Source organism: Zingiber officinale, chromosome 5A (assembly GCF_018446385.1).
Source record: "Zingiber officinale cultivar Zhangliang chromosome 5A, Zo_v1.1, whole genome shotgun sequence".
NCBI classification, from domain to species: Eukaryota; Viridiplantae; Streptophyta; class Magnoliopsida; order Zingiberales; family Zingiberaceae; genus Zingiber; species Zingiber officinale.
The window spans coordinates 81,025,017-81,044,343 of NC_055994.1; the positions used below are offsets into that span (position 1 = coordinate 81,025,017).

The 19,327-nt window shown below is 37.7% G+C and overlaps 1 pseudogene; it reads right to left on the reverse strand.

Annotated features, from left to right (window-relative positions):
* Positions 1-3,531: 3,531 nt before the first annotated feature.
* Positions 3,532-4,558, reverse strand: LOC121979696 (annotated as a pseudogene).
* Between the last annotated feature and the right edge of the window lie 14,769 nt (positions 4,559-19,327).

The window sequence follows — 19,327 nt, forward strand, 5'->3', positions numbered from 1 at the left end:
TCTTTTAGCAAAAAAACTCATGTGACCCTAGTATGATCGTCAATGAAAGTAATGTACTATCGTTTCCCAGAAAGAGTGGTCACCCTAGAAAGACCCCAAATATCACTATGAGTCATAGTAAAAGGTGCTGATTTTTTGTATAGTTGAGGTTGAAAAACAGATCGATGATGTTTTGCTAATTCACATGATTCACATTGAAAAACTGACTGCTCTTTATTAATAAACAGCTTGGGAACCAACAACTTTAAATATTGAAAACTAGGATGACCCAATCTATAATGCCATAACAAAATTTCACTATTATTTGGAACAGAAATAGAGTTAAAACAAGTTTTATGGTTTGACCCTTCATTAAAGAGGTAAAGCCCACCATCCTGTTTAGCATCCCCAATCATCTTCCCCGAGGTTAAATCCTAAAATTCACAATGTGAGGAACAAAAATTAGCTCTACAATTATGATCATGGGTGAATTTACTGATAGATAGAAGATTGTAGGAAAGGGTGGGAACATGTAGAACATCTTTCAATGTTATAGATTGAGAAATAGGTACTGGTCCTCTTCCTGCAACAATAGCAAAGGAACCATCTGCAATTTTGATCTTTTGATTCCCTGCACTTGGTGTATAAGAAGAGAAATATTGCGAAATACCAGTCATATGATGTAACGCCTCGGCCCGGGCAGGCCCCACCCAGATCGAACCGGGAACACCACAAGGATTGCCCATCGGGTTGACGACTAGTTCCACAGACCACCGAAGGTCCTTTCAGCGTGCTTTGTCCTCACTCGCACACACCCTGGAAAACTTCCTAGGAGGTCACCCATCCTCAGATTTCTCCAAGTCAAGCACGCTTAACTTTGGAGTTCTTAAGTTTGGGTTTCCGAAAAGGAAGGTGCACCTTGGTGATATGGATAGTACCATCTAACCTTTTAAGCTATACTTAACAAGAATCTCAGAACTGGGGTATTACAATCACCCCCACTTAAAGACACAACATCCTCGTTGTGTAACCACGAATCACACCACAGACAAATCCTAGAATCTCCCTCGCTAGGTGGTGCCCTGGGTGCTCCTGCCACAGGCGCACTCAAGGTCGCTCTGATACCATCTGTAACGTCCCGACCCGGGCCCCACCCAGATCGAATCGGGAACGCCACCAGAATTGCCCATCGGGTTAACGACTAGCTCCACAAACCACTGGAGGTCCTTTCAACGTGCTTTGTCCTCACTCGTACGCACCCTGGAAAACTTCCCAGGAGGTCACACATCCTCAGATTTCTCCAAGCCAAGCACGCTTAACTTTGGAGTTCTTAAGTTTGGGTTTCCGAAAAGGAAGGTGCACCTTGGTGATATGGATAGTACCACTCTAATCTTTTAAGCCATACTTAACCAGAATCTCAGAACCGGGGTATTACATATGATCAGTAGCACCTGAATCTAAGATCCAGAAGCCATTAGATTTGGTACATGCAAGGGTACCGATGGGAATAATACCTAAATCAGCAAGGGCACATGAAGAATTAGAATTTCCTAAGAATTGGGATTGAAATAGTTTTTGTAAGTGCTCCATTTGTTCCTTAGTGAAGGGAAAAGATTCTGAGGACGATTGCTGCTTTGGATCTGAATGGTTCACATGAAGGGCACGACTTTCATGTGCTCACCCTAACTTGTTATCACTGCCTTGTTTCCTCTTCCCATATGCTGGCTTTCCATGCAACTTCCAGCAGCTTTCACGAGTGTGCCACGGTTTTCTGCAATAGTCACACCAAGGCCTTTGCTTTCCTTGTCTATTTCCTTCAAATTCTGCACCACGAACTGCAAGAGCGGACCCTTCCATTTCTGGTTTTGATTCAGGAATATTTTTTAGCATCACATATCGTCTTGCTTCATCCCTACGTACTTCTGAGAAAACTTCTCTTAGAGGAGGCAAAGGCTTTCGTCCCCGGATACGCCCTCGAACCTCATCGAGTTCCTTGTTCAAACCAGCCAGGAACACAAATACCCGGCCTCTTTCTATCTTCTTTTTATAGCGAGCACTATCATTTGGATTTTCCCAATCTTCTTCTTCAAACAAATCCAACTCCTACCAAACAATCATCATCTCATTATAATAAGTTGTTACCTCACGATCTCCTTGCTCCATTTTCCACTGTCGAGTGTTTAATTCGAACAATTGAGAATGATTGTTCAAATTTGAATACATTTCTCTAACAGCTACCAACACGTCTCGAGCTGTGGGTAGTAATATAAATGACTTTCCAATCACAGGATCCATAGAGTTTATTAACCAAGCAGTGACTATAGAATTTTGAGATCACCACTGCTCGAATCTTGGATCCATTGTGGTTGGAGGTTTGATTTCACCATTGAGATACCCAAGTTTTCCTTTATCGTCTATTGCCAATCGTACTGTCTGAGACCACTCAAGATAATTTTTTCCATTCAGTTTATGAAGAGTAATCTGGAGAGATCCAGTAGAGTTGTCAGGAAGAAAACCCGCCATCGGTTGAGCATTTGCTTGGGCTTTTGCCTCCAAAGGCATCATCTCACTACCAACATCCGAAGATGCTGGACTAGAGCCAACCATGGCTGCCTTAAAATTCATCCTTACATCCTATTGCTCTGATACCATGTGGAGTTGTAGGAAGAGAAAAAGAACATAACTCTTTTTCATTATTGTATAATTTACAAGGAGTCCGACTAAAATAGGAGGATGCAAGAAACATTAGAAAGGAAGATTACAAAATAAAAATCTTTCTCAATCACAGATTTAATTACTTTCCTTCTATGTCATTTCCTTAATCATATCAAATTAATTTCTTTCCTTCTATGTCATTTCCTTAATCATATCAAATCAAATCAGATCAGATCGGAATATTCTTTAATGTTGTCAAATCAAATCAGAATATTCCTTAATACTGTCAACACATACTAAAACTTAAAGAAGTTTGCTGAAGATAGTAGTTAAGGTCTATAATTCATCTGCTTAACAAAAAGGTAAAATCTTAGTCTGACTGAAATATAAGATAAGCATTAATCATACTTTTTATCACATGAATGGAAAGAGTAAATACATAAATCTAACTGAAATTTTTGCCTGAAATCAAAGAGGCAAAATTTGCCTGAAAGGAGAAAGGCTTAAGCACAAAAAAAACATTTAAAAGAAAAAATAAGACCTGCTCAATAATCTAACTGAAAACTCTGTCCGAAAGTAGAAAGGCTCAAGCACATGAAAAGAGAACAAATAAGACCTGCTCAAGAACCTTCACTGAATTCTCCTCAACAAGACTAGCCAAACTTTACAATCTAAGAAGTATCTGTGCAAAAATATTCCAATTTTGTTGTTTACTGTTGACATCAAGTGTTAATTTGCACTATAAAGTCATAGATAAAACTCAAACACAAACTGTTGAGGATATTAGTTAAGATCAATGGTTCATTTGCTTGAGAAAAAGTTAAGATCTATAGTTTGACTGAGCTAAGAGTTAAGCATTAACTCGCAAGTACTTGTATATGGCAATAGTGACAAGAATCAAACTGAGAAGCCTGCCTGAAAGAAGAGCTCAAGTTTATGAAAAGAGAATACGAATACAACCTGCACAAGAATCTTAGCTGAACTCTCCTCCACGAGCCTTGCCAAACTTTCTAGTTTAACAAGCCTCCTTCCATACAAATCTTTCAATTCCGATGTGTACTGCGAGGCCACAGGTCCTACAAGCCTCCCCAATCTTTCGACAGAGAAGTCTTCCGCAGACAATTCCAGCATCTGCTGCTCTCTTGCAAACTGCCCGAGATGGTTCGAGCTCTCTCCTTCTCTCTTGTTTCCATCCTCGAATCCCCTTTGGCAGGGCATCCATGGCAAAGGAGATTCCGACGAGAACGAACCATACTGCGCCCTAAATGCCGGGCCTAAATTCACAATATGTAGAGATCTAGGCTCGAGGATTCCTCTGCTCGTCTGGAGAACGAATGCCCTGTCCTCGTGGGTATGGACTGCTTGATTCCTGGTGGCAGAGAAGGACAAAAGGAGGAAAACGGAAGGGTGATGGAGAAGATCCGTAGATCCAATAGGTGGTCCAGTCGGAGCGTCTTCTGCGCCGTTGACGTGGGCTAGGGTTCCGTAGAGGGAGAGAGAGACAGCACGCTCCCTCATTGAGGGGCGTAGAGGGGATCGACGGCAGCCGGAAAACCACCCGATCAAGGAGCCATCGGGGTGGCCAGAGTTTCAGCGGCGTGTCGAAGGGACGGCGGACGGAGGCGTCCGAGCGCGTCGTAGAAGGAACAAGGCGAAGGGAGGCAGAGGTGGCAAGTGACTGTAGCGGCCACAGAGGAGTGGGAGGCCGCGCCGGAGTCAGCAGAGGAGTCTTCGTCACGGGGGTCGGGAGCGGGGAGGTGACTGACTCTGCCGAAGAGAAGGCCGTCGACGTCGCCGGGGGCAGTCGCCAAACTCTGGATGATGGAGGAGAGGGCGGGGCCGGAGATTGATATCTTCGAGATCGGCAGCTGACCATCGCCGTCGGCGGCCATGGCGAACTACGATAAAGAATTTCTTTTGCGATCGCTATGGCGTCGCAACACAAATAAAAATGTTGCAATTTATCACAAACACCCTTAATTAATGATTATTTCGCAAATCAATTTACCGTCTAAAAATTATAAATTAATAATTAAATTTCAGCGAAAGATCACACCCGAGCATCCCACACGATTAACCCTATAATCAAGATAAATTAAAGAACTGAGTATACCATGAGAGGATATTTTTGTTGACCTTTACCATGAATCAATCATTATTCATCTCTATCAATTTGATAAGCTCGGTTATTACTAGAGCCAAATTAATACATAAATCCCTCTAATCAATTACTGATTAGGGTGAAAATTAAAATAGCATTCTTTTTTATTAAAATAGTTGGAACCTCTTTTTTATTTATTATTAAAATAATACTCTATTTCGCATTAGATTATTCTTATTTTCAAAAATATTTTTATTTTTTGAAATTTTTATAATTAGGGAATAACTATTATTTTTTAAAAAATTATCAACCAATATATATTCGATTAGTATTTTTAATTGTGTTACCGACCAAAATACATTTGACTACTAAATTTAAATAAATATTTTTTTTTATCAATTTATTAATTATTTCTATAAAATAATAATAGATAATTTTTTAAAAAAACTTAGTTAAATAACAGATAAAAAAGTGAATAATATGTTGGTCCCTTGGTGGTCGGCAAAAGGGGAAGGGTGAATTGCCCTTAAAAAATAAACTCAACTCTTTCTCGACTTATAACTTAATTAAGAATACTTGTAATAAAAAAAAGAGACTAATTAAATGAACAGAGACACAAGGAGAATTACTTGGTTTGCAATAAGAAGATTGCTAATCCAAGAAAAATGAAGCACACTTGAAGATCTCCTTCGGGTGGAGTAACCTCTTACAACGTTAACAGCTCACACACAATAGTAGTACAGAAAGAAAGGAATTACAAGTTGTTATCTGAACTATTGAAATTAAAGATATATTTATAGCACTGTTCCGGGCGCCTGGAAGGGTTCTGGGTGCCTGGAGTGGGATAGAATTCTATCCCCGATGCGTCGATCAACGGACACGTCGAATCTGATAAGATTGAGGTTCTGGACACCCGGACAGGTTCTGGGCGCCCGAACCCTTAAAGTCAACCAAGTTGACTTTTTCGATCCGAACCCTCTACTCCGGTTCTACTCACCTCGGTCCGGATCTTCCACTCCCATTCCGTTCGCTTGGATAATCTTGACCATCCGGAAAAGGGCTCACCCGAACCCAATTTCCGGCCTTCTACTCGAGCAGCCTTCCTCCCCGGCTTCTCATCCCTCGAACGTCGCATACGTTCTTCTCGTCCACCGGTGTACTCTTCCGCGACACCTCGTCTCTCGGACGTACCGAGCCTGTTGGCTCTCTCCCGTGCCGTCCTTCTCGCTAGCCGTGTCTTCCGCTCAACTTTCTGTGCTCCTAAGCTCCTACACACTTTGATACAAGGGTTAAACCAAATAGGACCTAACTTAATTTGTTTGATCATATTAAAACAACCTTGGGGTTCCAACAATCTCCCCCTTTTTGATGTGAGCAACCCAAGTTAAGTTAGGGTAAACAAATAAAGTTAAAACAAAAATAAATTTTGCAATAAAGTATAAAAAGTAGGAAAATTTAAGATTAAGCTACCTCCCCCTAGACTTAATTTTTTTCTTCTCCCCCTTTGATCACATAAAAAATGGGGTACAATAAAAATCTAAGGGTAACTTTTATAAAACTTTGAATTTCCAAAAAGATTTGTTTGTGTGTTAAGTAAAAAAAAATTCTAAGTGAACTTTGATTTTGGAAATAATGAAAATAATTTTGATAGTGCTAACAATGTAATAACTTCAGAAACATTTTTTAAGTAAAAAAATTTCCAAAAAAATATTTCAAGAATTAATTTTTTTTTTTAGAAATTTTGGTAAAGTAAATCTGAAAAAAAATTCTAAGTAAAAAATATTTTCCAAAATTTTTTTTTTAGGTTTGATAACTTAAAAAAATTTAAGTTAAACACAAAAACATTTTTAACAAAAAATAATTTAAATGAACTTAGCAATTTTGAAAATTTTAACAAATGTTAAACCTTTGACAAATATTGAAAGCATTTAATTTAATTAACTATTTCATGCTTATTAGTTTGTCAATTAAATATTCAATTCAGAAATTGACTTCCAGGCTGTGACGAGGCACTAGGCCTTCTTGGTTATTGGATCATCAACCACTTCTAAACAAAGCCTTTTAATGAATTCAAATATTTAATTTTCTACCTGAAAGCCCTAAGTCTAATTTTATTTTTAAATTTAAACAAGCTTTTGGAACCCAATATAGGTTCCTTCCTACAGGATTAATCAGGTATTTTCTAGGGATATAAGATTTTGTTACTTTTTTGATATGACCTTTGTGAAATCTATAGTATCAGTTTAATCCTCTATAGTTTCTTAAAACAGAAACATTTGAACATGCTGATTTTTTTAAATTTCTATTTCTTCTTTTAATTTAACATTATCAGTTTTACTTTTTCAAAATCTTCTATCAGACATAATTTTGCTAAAATTCTTTTTATTTATAAGTTTTCATTTTTTAATTTATCATTTTTATTTTTTAACTTGTACATAGATTTTGTCATAGACTTAATACCAAAATAGAGTTGATTAGGAGGTAAGAGGCATACCTCACTTACCATATCAGACTTGAAGCCTAACTCTCCCCCTGCTTCGCTGCATTCATCTGAAGTCGCTCCCCCTTCATCGATGCTGGCTTCTGAGGTACTTTGCTCTTCATGGCTTGCCATCAGTGCTAGTCCGGCATATTCTTTTATTTCTGATTCTGATGATGAGGTGTCGTCCCAAGTAGCAGTTAGAGTCTTGTGCTTGTTCTGCTTGGGCATCTTGCCTTTTTTCCTATTTGAGTTATGGGCAGTCCTCTTTTAAGTGTCCTTCCTTTTGACACTGGTAGCATCGAACCCTTCTTCTATTTCTTTGATTTTTCTTGTTCTGCATTTCTTTAAATTTGTTAGATCTAAAGAATTTTCTAAAATTCCTTACCACGTAAGCTTCTTGATCTTCTTCTGAGTTTGACTCGGGTTCATCCTTCTTGGTTGCTTTTAGTACCATAATTTGGCTTGTTTCTTTTGTTCTACCTGCACATCTGGTTTCATGTAATTCTAAAGTAGAAAAGAGTTCCTCTAGGGTATTTACCTCCAGATCCTTTGAGATATAGTAGGCGTCGATTATCGAGGACCATTCTGGAGTCCTAGGAAACGCATTGAGTGCGTAGCATATCGAGTCCGGTTGGTTACCGTTTCACCGAGGTTTTCGAGTCTGGTGATTAGTTCTTTAACCTTTGTATGTAGATCAGCTACCTTCTCACCTTTTTCCAAACAGATATTTATCAGTCTGTCCCGAAATATATCTCATCTGGTGAGTTTGGCTTCGAATGTGCCTTCGTAGAGTTCCAGGAATTTTTCCCAAAGTTCTTTGGCCGACGAGTAGCTCCCGATGCAGTTGACTTTTTGAGGCGGCAGCACGCTCAACAAGTGATATTTCGCTCAGTTATTTGCTATGGAATCATTTTGTTCTTTCTTCGTCCAAAGACTCTCTTCCTTCTCCTCTTCGTTTTGATTCATAGGAGCTACAAAGTCATATTTGATTATTAAACAAATCTCAAAGTCAGTTTTTAGAAATACCTCCATTCGGCGTTTCTAGTGTGCAAAGTCTCCCTCAAATTTTAGTGGAACGATGCTTGGTCCGACCATTGGTTTCTTTGCTTCGGTCGGCAGTTAGTCCTTCTGAAGCGTCCTTGCTCTGATACCACTTGTTGGTCCCTTGGTGGCCAGCAAAAGGGGAGGAGTGAATTGCCTTGCAAAAATAGACTCAACCCTTTCTCGACTTATAGCTTAATTAAGAACACTTGTAATAAAAAAAGAGACTAATTAAAAGAACAGAGACACAAGGAAAATTACTTGGTTTGCAATCAGAAGATTGCTAATCCAAGGAAATGAAGCGCACTTGAAGATCTCCTTCGGGCGGAGTAGCCTCTTACAACGTTAACAGCTCACACACAATAGTAGAACAGAAAGAAAGGAATTACAAGTCATTGTTTGAACTACTGAAATCAGAGCTATATTTATACCACTATTCCGGGCACCTGGAAGGATTCTGTGTGTTTGGAGTGGGATAGAATTCTATCCCCGATGCGTCGGTCAATAGACATGTCAAATCTGATAAGATTGAGGTTCCGGGCGCCCGGACCCTTAAAGTCAACCAAGTTGACTTTTTCAGACCGGACCCTTTGCTCCGGTTCTGCTCACTTTGGTCCAGGTCTTCCACTCCGGTTCCACTCGCTTGGGTGATCTTGGCCATCCGAAATAGGGCTCACCCGAATTCAATTTCCGACCTTCTCCTCAAGCAGCTTTTATCCCCGGTTTCTCGTCCCTCGAACGTCACGTACGTTCTTCTTGTCCACCGGTGTACTCTTCCGCAGCACCTTGTCCCTCGGACGCACCGAGCCCGTCAGCTCTCTCTCGTGCCATCCTTCTCGCTAGCCGCATCTTCCGCTCGACTTCCTATGCTCCTAAGCTCCTGCACACTTAGACACAAGGGTTAAACCAAACATGATCTAACTTAACTTGTTTAATCACATTAAAATAACCTTGGGGTTCCAAGATAATACATCTATAATAAATTATCCAAAAATGATAAAAGAAAGTAAAATGTAAATATAACTAGTAACAAAGTGCTATAACAAAATATGTAAGAAGTATTTAGATAATCGTTCTTATTCATAGATAGTTGATAATTTAGATTGTTCAAGTAATGTACTAGATTGGTGTCACATGAGATGCTACTATAATACTATAAAAGTTCTTGTATCTTGACTTCTCGTTAGGCCTGTGTGACTCTTGCATCATCTCCATTTCATACTTTAGTTCAGATATCTATACCTTTTGTGCAACAATTGTCCCTCACGTAGCATCCATCTCTATTTGTCTACTTGATGATATAGGAGCAGGGGCGACCCTTAAAGTGGGCAGGCAGGAGAAGATGACTTAATCAATGAAAGACTCTATGGATAAATTTATTTTGAAGAAAACAAAAACAATGAAAGAAAATTTAATTGACAATTTAAATAATCAAAGTGCAAAAAAAAAAATTATTCTGAAGAATAAATAAAAGATATGTATGTTACAAACAATAAGGATATGAATTAAGATAAAAATAATAATGACAAAAATAAAAATATAGATTATTGTCTAAATATATTTGATCTAAGAGTTTGGGATAATCTTGACACAAAAATGAAGAATTTACTCGTTGAAAAATGCTCAATTAGAGAGGTTAATTTTGAATACTCTCATGATGAACTTGGTAGACATTTTTCCTTAGAGCATTATAATAGAGTGCTTCCAAACAAAATAAGTCATGGAAGAAAAATAGCTAATTTATTTGAAAGAGTTAGATAAAGTATGTTATTTTTGTTGTAAGTTTTTCAAAACACTGTAATCACGAAATCAATAAGCAGAAGAGGGATCTAGAGATTGTAAACATCTAAGTGAGAAGCTTAGAGAACATGAACAATGTCATGAACATCTTGTTAATTTAAGATCTATGATGGAGTTATAGGTGAGATTAAGGAAAAATGAAATCATTGACAAAGAATTATAGGAACAGATTAAAAATAAAACATACTGTTGGAGAGGAGTTTTGACAAGCATTATAGTAATCGTAAAATGCTTGGCTAAAAATATTTTGGCATTATGTGAAAAGAATGAAAACTTGGAAGATGATTCAAAAGGTAATTTCTTGGGCTTGATTGAAATGATTGTCGAGTTTGATCCTATAATACAAGAACAATTTTAGCTCATTAAAGGGAAATACATTCATCATCATTACCTTAGTCATAAAATTCAAAATGAGTTGATGACAAATATGTCATTAAAAGTGAAAAGTGTAATAATTGAAAAGGTTAAGAAAGCAAAGTATTATTCGGTAATACTTGATTGCACTCCTAATGAAAGCTACAAGGAACAAATGACTTTAATATTATGGTGTATTGATATGTCATGTATTCTTGAAAAAATTACGGAGTACTTTATAGAATTTCTTAATGTTGTAAACACGAGTGGATTGAGTCTTTTCAATGAATTGTGTGATTAATTAAACTCTCTTGGCCTTGATATTGATAATATTATAGGACAAAGTTATGATAATAGCTCCAACATGAAAGGAAAACATTAAGGCATTCAGAAAAGTTTGTTTAATATAAAGTCAAGAACCTTTTACATGCCATGTGATAGTCATTGTCTTAATTTGGTTATTTATGATATGACAAACTCTTGTGTTAAAGTAAAATATTTTTTTTAGAGCATATCAAGCATGTATATAGTGTTCTCTAATTTTACAAAATGTTGGAACAAATTATTGTGCACCATGAGGTGGGAAAGTCATATCAAAAGTGTCAAAACCATTAAATCACAAGTTGAGCAAATCAAAGAAACTTTACTTAAGATAACTAATTTAACTGATGATGCAAGATTATCAAAGGATGCTAGATTGTTAGCAACACATGAACTTAACAACTTTGAATTTTTGTTAAGCTTAGTAATTTGGTATGATATTCTCTACAACATAAAATCGGCCAATAAATCCTTACAATCTGAAATGATGCAAATTGATGTTGCGGTGAAACAATTGAAAGAGCCTGTTTTTTTTTAAAGAATTATAAGGAAAAAGGATTTGTTGTTATATTTGAAAGGTGTCCTAAGGTAATCACTTTATGGAATATACTATTTATTAGATAAATAAATATTCACTATTTAGTGCACATTTTATATATATTTGATTGGATCTTAAACTCATTTATCAAATGTCCACAATATAGTTCATAGCATGAAAGAACTTATAATTGGATCACAATTAGTGGAGCATCTTTACATGTGTAATTATAAATATATTAAAATCTTCCTTAGTCGATGAATTGATGTGTTCGGACATCATCGATTCTGTGAGATTAACACGGTTATACTACTTGGTCTAACCAAGTAGTTATTTTTCACTAGCTAGAAATATTAGGATGTTGTGAGTTAAACGTGGATGCTAGTTATAGTAACTAATTCAGTGGAATGACTTGCTGTAAAACTTTATATGACTTACATATATGGATATATCAATAAAGCACTCGCTACAGCTTAAGTGTGAGTTTTCTTTGACTTGAGGTATTAAAGTCATCTTGGTTATTGAGACTTATACTTTGACATCTTAAGCAAGTATCTCCAAGAAAGTGTGAATCTATTATGATTGGGTATAAGCAGAAGTATCTGAAGGTGTTTGAATAGCCAACAAAGAATTCACCACTCCTTACAAAAAGATGTATACCCTATGGTCACTTGTCAGAATTATTACTCAAAAGTCTTTGACTAAAGTATCATATGTTAAGAGTATTGTACTTTTGGATATATGTATGAGTAATTTTAATCCACAGGACGAGGAAGTATTAATTGGACTAAGTGTGATGTAGTCAGCCTAGTAGAGACTGACACATAGACCATGTCCTGAACCAAGTGGGTATAAGACAAGTGAAACGAACGAGACACGACTCATTATAACTGCTGAAAGGTTCAGAAGTGATTCTAAAATCAATTGATGATTTTTTGATCAATTGAGGATTATGATATACTACTAGATATTACTCATGATCGATCCATAATTAATAGTTACTTATGGACGATCAACATAATTGGGAATTTATAATGTCACACATACTACAAGTTTATCCGAGTGACATAAAAGGAGTTTGAGAATTGACATGGATTCTGAGATTGAGAGAGATTGAGTCTAGTTGAATTAGACGAAGGAGAAATATGAAAAGAAATTGACATAATGAAAGTATGGTTGTGTCACGTATTTTGAAGAAAAGTTGAATACCTCTTTGTTTAATTAATAAACTAAATTGGTTTGATTCTTTAATTAAATGTGATTTAGATATTAAACCAAGATGTTTGATTATTGAATCAATTTAGTTTATTTTTAATTTAAACTTAAGGTTAATGGTATGGTATGAATTGTTATTTAATTGGACTTAGATTTGATCAAAATCCAACCAATAGGAGATTTATAAAAGATTTGGGGAAAAAGGAATAAATTTTATTTTAGAATTAAATTAAACTTAGAATTAAATTTCTTTTTCTTTCGTATTTCCTTTATTCCTTTTCTTTTCAATCTCTCCTGCCTGTTCCAATTAATTGGACAGAATGAAAAAAAAAAACTAAGCTCCTCCTGTTAAAAGAAGAATAGAAAGAAGATAAAATAGGAGAGTAATAATTAATCTTATTATTTGTTGATACTTGCCCTCAAGATAATACAATATATAGGGTTTAAATAAGTACTCGGTCAATTAACCAATTAATAAATAACAGAATAATTCTAAAAATTATTCTAAGAATTATTCTAATAATTATAACAGAATTATTAGAATAATCCTAAAACTAATTTGATTTGATTTGATGATTTGATCCGGTCAATTCTGGTAATTTTCTTTTATCTCTTTTACCCCCCGACAAACTTAACGGGAGGTCTTTGACGTTGAGTTTGCTTGCTAACTTGTTGAAACATTGTCTGGATAATGGCTTAGTAAAGATATCAGCAATTTGATCCTCAACAGAGATATAAGAGATGGATAATTGTTGAGTTGCCACACGTTCACGAACAAAATGAAAATCAATCTCCACATGTTTTGTACGAGCATGAAAGATTGGATTTGCTGTGAGATATGTTGCTCCAATATTGTCGCACCAAATTTTTGGTGCAATATTTGATGCAAGATGAAGTTCAGAGAGAAGTGATTGAAGCCAAATAATTTCAGACGTTGTATTTGCTATAGCTTTATATTCTGCCTCAGTACTTGAACGAGATACCGTAGGTTGCTTCTTCGAATTCCATGAGATAAGATTTCGTCCAAGAAATATTGCATATCCACTAGTAGAGCGTCTATCTTCAGGAGAACTTGCCCAATCCGTATCACTATAGGCATGTAAATCTCGAGACGATTGACGATATGAAAGAAGACCATGTAGAATAGTACCTTTGAGATAGCGAAGTATTCTTTTTACATTATCCCAATTTTGTTCAGTTGGAGCATGCATGAATTGACAAGCACGATTTACTGCAAAAGTAATATCAGAGCATGTGATAGTGACATATTGTAAGGCTCCAACAATGCTTCGATAAATCTGTGGATCAGACAGAGCAAGAGAGGATGAAGATGGAGAGTTGTTTATAGCAATTGGTGTAGAGACCGGACGTGCTCCATCCATTTTGGCTCTTTGAAGAAGTCCAGTAATGTATTTGCTCTGAGAGAGAAGATAGTCATTCTCATGTGGAATAAGCTAAATATCAAGAAAAAAAACGAGCAATGCCCAAATCTTGGGTAGGAAATTCTTGATTGAGAAGACTTAATAAAGTTATGATGCCCTTGTGATCATTACCGGTTATCAGGATGTCATCCACATAAATAAGAAAAAATATCATAGACCCATCATTATATTTGTGAAATAGAGACGAGTCAGTCTTTGATCCAGAAAATCCTTGAGATTGTAACCAATTGGATAGTCGATGAAACCATGCACGAGGAGCTTGTTGAAGACCATATAAGGATTTCTTAAGTTGGCAAACATGAGATGGAAATTGTGGATGAATGAACCCAGGTGGTTGCTCCATAAATACAGTTTCCTCAAGATGACCATAGAGAAACGCATTTGAGATGTCCAATTGGCGTACAGGCCAATTGGAACTAACAGCTATCGATAATAATAGTCTAACAGATGTAATCTTGATGACTGGACTAAAAGTGTCATTGAAGTTAATACCTGGTTGCTGACTAAAACCTTTGGCTACAAGTCGAGCTTTGTATCGTTCAAGAGAGCCATCAGCTCGATACTTAAGACGGAATACACATTTAGAGCCCACAACATTCATTGAGGAAGTGCGTTGAACTAGACTTCATGTTCCATTGTGAAAAAGTGCATCAAATTCTGTAGCCATTGCACTACGCCAATTTGGATCCTTGTTTGCTTGTGTAAAACAAGTTGGTTCAATAGATTTTGAAGAAACCACTAGAGCCCGTGGAAGAGGATATCGAGTCGCATTTGGTGGGCAACGTTTATAAATGTCACTAATGGGAAGCATGCGACGAGGAGCATTATCATCTGAATCACTTGTTGATGGTGATGAGGAAGTAGGCTGACATGGTGATGCAGATGACAGACTTGCATTATCCGAGGATTCAAAACTAGAGAGCATATTATCTTCGACCGGCGAGGCTTCCAAGATTAGAGCAGCATCCTAAGGTGATTCTGATGGTATAGGGGAGTTATTAGAGAGCGGAGTAGGACCTAGGATGCCATCATTTTTGACAATATTAGGTGGTATTAAGAAGGTGCCACCTGTATCTGAAGGAGAGATCAAAGAAGATACTGAAAAAGGGAATAGAGTCTCATCAAAAGTAACATGTCGTGAAATATAAATTTGACCTGTTGGTATATGTAAGCAACGATAACTATGGTGCAAATTGCTATAACCAAGGAAAACACATTGTAGTGAACGAGAGTCAAGTTTGTGTTTAGAGTAGGGGCGTAACCATGGATAACATGCGCAACAAAAAATTCGAAGGAAAGTATAATTAGGAGTTTGATTATAAAGTGTTTTAAAAGGATATTTATGATTGAGCAATGGAGTAGGGAGTCGATTTATGAGATATACAGCAGTGGTAACAGCTTCATCCCAAAATTTACGTGGAACTGATGCATGATGAAGAAGAGCTAAGGCAGTTTCGACTATGTGTCTATGTTTTCTCTCAGCAGAGCCATTTTATTCTGAAGTGTGAGGACAAGAGACTTGATGAACAATTCTACAAGAGACAAGATGACGATGGAGAGCTTGATATTCACCTCCCCAATCAGAATGAAAAGAAAGTATTTTACGATTAAAATATCGTTCAACTTGATTTTGAAATTTACAGAATATATCAAATAAATCAGATTTTCTTTTCATAGGATAGAGCCAGGTATATTTACTAAAATGATCAATAAAGGTAACATAATATTGGAAACCTTGGTTAGATAAAATAGGTGCAGGGCCCCAAACATTAGAATTAATTAATTCAAGTGGGAAATTAGAAACATAATCGGATGAATAGAAAGGTAGCTTATGACTTTTAGATTCCATGCAGGCCCTACTGATGGAAGTAGGTAAACCATACCTATTGATGATTAACTGGACAATATGAAGAGAAGGATGACCAAGTCGAGCATGCCAAGCTGGTTTATTTGTGCGTTCACCAACAAAAGCTTTGATTGAAGAACTTTGAAGATAGTAGAGGCCATTTTTGATTCTCCCATGAAACACAATAGCATTTGTTCCTTTATCTTTTATAAGATAATGATTATGATAAAACTCAAAAATGACATTGTTATCAAGATAAAATTGACGGGTAGAAAGTAAATTTTTAGTGATAGATGGAACATGAAAGATATTGTGCATGTGAAAAGTTCTATTAGATAAATGAATATATGTGTTTCCAAGATTAGCAATTTGTAAACCTGAGCCATCGCCTACTTGAACCGTATCTGAGCCATAATATGACATTATGTCTGTAAGGATATTATAATCCGATGTGACATGATGAGTTGCTCCAGTGTCAATATACCAATCAGTAGATGAAAACTCTGGGGTTTTACCACAAGTAGGCACAGATGAGAGAGCTTTAGGATATGCTTTTGAAATAGACAGTTGTCTTGAGACTGTAGAACCACCAATGAAATTTGAGGCAAATCTTTGAGGGCATAGATTTCCAGGATGACCAATGATGTGACAAATTTGACATTTTACCCGAGAGTAATCAAATATTTTAGGGCATAGATTTCCAGTATGGCTAATGATGCGACAAATTTGACATTGGACTGAATTTTGTTTTTGACCTCCTTGATAGTGTTGAGTATTTGACATCTAAAGTAAAATAACTTATCTTGTAGAGAGATTGGATCGCCGGAAAGGGGGCCTTTTGCCTGGAGAAACTCCCCTTGGAGGAAATAGAAGCCTTGGCTGGAGCATCCACTTGTTGTCGACGTCGAGGTTTGGTCGGCGTTCGGTGGACAGCGACGGTAGCACAAAAGAGAAAGAGAAGGAATGAAGGATCATGACTCTGATACCATGTTAAAAGAAGAATAGAAAGAAGATAAAATAGGAGAGTAATAATTAATCTTATTGTTTGTTGATACTTGCCCTCAAGACAATACAATATATAGGGTTTAAACAAGTACTCGATCAATTAACCAATTAATAAATAACAGAATAATTCTAAAAATTATTCTGAGAATTATTCTAATAATTATAACAGAATTATTAGAATAATCCTAAAACTAATTTGATTTGATTTGATGATTTGATCCGGTCAATTCTAGTAATTCTCTTTTATCTCTTTTACCTCCCTCTGCCTCGCGTTTCTGCGCCGCCACAGAAAACGTGACCAAAGCTGACCTCCGATCGTGCTGCCATCGCCTGGTCGCCGGAGATTCTGAAGCTGCCGACCTCGAAGGGCAATAGCCACCGTCATCCGGCGTTGGACGTCGGCAACCGACGCAAGCCAGCAGCAAGCGGCGCCTCTGCTGTTCGCCGCGCAACATGCCCTTCGGAAGGGCTGTCCGGCCATCCACCGACCTCTTCCAGTCATCCGATGACTTGCAGCCGACTAGCAGCTATTGTGGCTATCGGACAGCAAGGAGAAGCCTCTCCTTGCTTGCTGCCAAGCACTTCTAGCCGCCGGAAAAAGTTGTCAGCAGCTGTGAGCTTGCCGGAACATCGCTGTGGTCATCGGAGCTCCTGCCGACGACTGCCCCTTCATCCGGCAGTCAACAGTTGACCGTCAGAGACCTTGCCGCCATTGTGACTGCAAACAATAGTGTCTTTAACCCCCAGGGCGTAGTATAGTTGGGGACGCATGGTTTTGTGACCGAAAGATCCAGGGTTCGATCCTCGGGGTGTCATTGTCTATGGTTAGCGTCCCAGCCATGCGCTTTCAGCTGTGTACCTGCATTTACCTCCCTCCATATCCGTGGGATCGGCTCTAAGGGGTCGTTAATGTGACGGTTCCATATTTTTTTTAACCTAGCACCGCAACAAGTGTTGTTACCGTTCACCTCGCTACATGCCATCAGGTTGCGAATGCCACCAGGCATTGAAGCGAATGGGTAAACTCCACGTTAGGTATCGTCTTGGTTGTGATAAAGGGGGTTCACTAAGTGTCGGTCAAAGGACAGAAATAGCAGTCGACGTGGATGTCAAAGTTAAGATGATCAACGTTAAGATGTTAAAAGGCTCACCTATTGTGGCCGAGCGGAGGTCGACTATAATGGCTGATCAGTACGGACAGTGTTCGATCCCCAAGAGATTTGTCCGAGCCGACCCCTGTCTAGCTCGGAACAATAGAGCAAGATTATCAGATGCTCAATGTAGATCAGTAAAATGCTAAGGTCACCGAAACGCTTGTCCGAGCGGCTACCTCACTCTGCCGAACAGCGGGATCACTGTTGTATCTCTTAATATCCTTCTGGGAGATAGTATGACGGAAGCTTCTATTGTCTTGTTAAGGATATGTATGCCCTATTAAAGTATGGTGTCAAAGGCACTTTCCCGACGTATCCTTTCATAGAACAAATTAGAGAACGTGCTCACATCTCGAGAGAAGTGTGCACGCCACACACCAGGGCACTATATAAAGAAGGTTCATACATCGGTGGAGATACGTATTATTCACTATTCATGATTGTGTTTACTGTTGTTGCACCTTATTCTTCTTTCCGGTGGCCGACTTGAGCGTCGGAGGACCAATGCTGGGGACCCCTTCCATGGCTCGACACTAACGTTTCTTATTTTACAGAGCGAAGCGGAGTCTATATCCAGTCAATCCGGCAGCCACATCCCCAGCTTGCCTTCTCTATGATTTTCGGATAGGATCACATACTTTGTCGGATATCAAAATGTGAGAGGGAACCTCTCTCGGATTGTTCCGTCTTCCTACTTTGGCTAATACCGAAGCAGAGACTTGACTCGGACTTTTGGAAGCTGTCTTGACGAAATCTCGACATGGATACGAATAAAGGCGAGACTCCGAGAGTGTGGCTTGGTTGATTTCTTTCTACTCTGCATCATCCGTCAAGTATACCTAATATAAATTTAATTCCGTAAAATTTTATTTCATGATCATGTCTAGCATGTTCTATCATGTATGTGTGTGGTGCGTGTAGTGTAATAATTAGATTATTATTATTGTTTATGATTTCCGCTATGCATATTTACGAAACATGTTTTAGCACATACCGAGTCGGGCTCCCCAACATTTACATCAACCATAAATTTTGCTAAAGAAATTGCTTCCAATATAGGAGTTGATCATGTATTTCCTGAGCGACGACAAACTTCTAGAAAAAAGACAATTTGATGAGATTGTTAATACGAAAAGAGAACCACAAAAAGCTGAATACAACTTTAGGATTGATTATTTTCCTGTTGTGGTAGATATTGCTCTTATGGAGTTGAGGAGTAGATTTGAGCAATTGAATACTTTTGAAGAGATATTTGGATTCTTATTCAATGGAGAATCATTATAAATGACATTGGATGAAGATGATGTAAGGAACTAGGACGCTAAGCACGCGAAAGCGTAGCGAAAAATATCTAGTTCCTCCAGAAGATTCATGCGAAGGAAAAATATCATATA